The sequence below is a fragment of the Mus caroli genome, chromosome 18 (assembly GCF_900094665.2).
Source record: "Mus caroli chromosome 18, CAROLI_EIJ_v1.1, whole genome shotgun sequence".
Lineage (NCBI taxonomy): Eukaryota > Metazoa > Chordata > Mammalia > Rodentia > Muridae > Mus > Mus caroli.
Window position 1 is genome coordinate 72,665,297 of NC_034587.1, and position 1,019 is coordinate 72,666,315.

Genomic DNA, 1,019 nt, shown 5'->3' on the forward strand with positions numbered 1-1,019 from the left:
TGCTACTTCACAAATGCAATTTTGCTACTGTTATGAATCATACTGTAAATATCTGCTTTGCAGCATATCTGATAGGCGGCCCCGGAGGGGGTTGTGACTCACAGGTTGAGAACTGCTCAATCTGATTGAGGCAATTCTTCAGTTGAAGTTTTCTCTTCTCAAGGGCTAAGTTGTGTCGAGTTGATGATAAAACAAACTAAGGTATGGTCTCTATGTTTGCCTGTGAGCTTCTAGGCAACCAGAGTGAATAAATGATTGGCTACTTAGTTCTTACTTCTCTCAAAGAAAACCTTCCCACTTCTTTATGGTAAGTTAACCTTTCTTTATTTCTCCAAAAGATTTCATTATTTATTTATTTATTTATTTATTTATTTATTTATTTATTTATTTGACTTTTCAGGGTTTTTAATAGTCACATGCAGAAGTCTGGTTCATTTTAGCTTCTTCATTGCCAAACCCGGGGGTAGGGGACTGCTTCAGCTTCTCTGCCTTCTTCTTGTCTGTGATATACCAGGGTGTAAAGGTACCTGCTGCAGCGAACCTTGAACTTCACATTGTCCTTATTCTTCTTGATCTTGACAGACTTGGCATCCTTCCTCCCGGCTGTGAGCAGAAAGTCCTTGATTTCCTCAATTTTCCGAGGCATGGCGACGGGGGCTCGGCTCTGGTGTCCGCACCTGTGGGGGCAATCCAGAGTTAACCAGCCGCGATCCTGCTTCCCTGATCCGCCCCACCGTACCCTTCTCTCCTCCCTCCCTCAGATTTAATTTTTAATTGTGTGAACCCATGTGGGCCACTGAAGACCCAAAGAAAGGGCTGGATCCCTGGAACTGGAATTACAGGGTGTTGGTGCGACGCCCAATGAGAGCGCTGGGAACCAAACTCAGATCTTCTGTAAGAGCAGCGCATGCGGGCTGGAGAGATGGCTCAGTGGTTAAGAGCACTGACTATTCTTCTGAAGGTCCTGAGTTCAAATCCCAGCAACCACATGGTGGCTCACAACCACCCATAATGAGATC

The 1,019-nt window shown here is 44.9% G+C and overlaps 1 pseudogene; it reads right to left on the minus strand.

The window, feature by feature from the left end:
• Positions 1-431: 431 nt before the first annotated feature.
• On the minus strand, positions 432-646 carry LOC110285163 (annotated as a pseudogene).
• Positions 647-1,019: the final 373 nt, after the last annotated feature.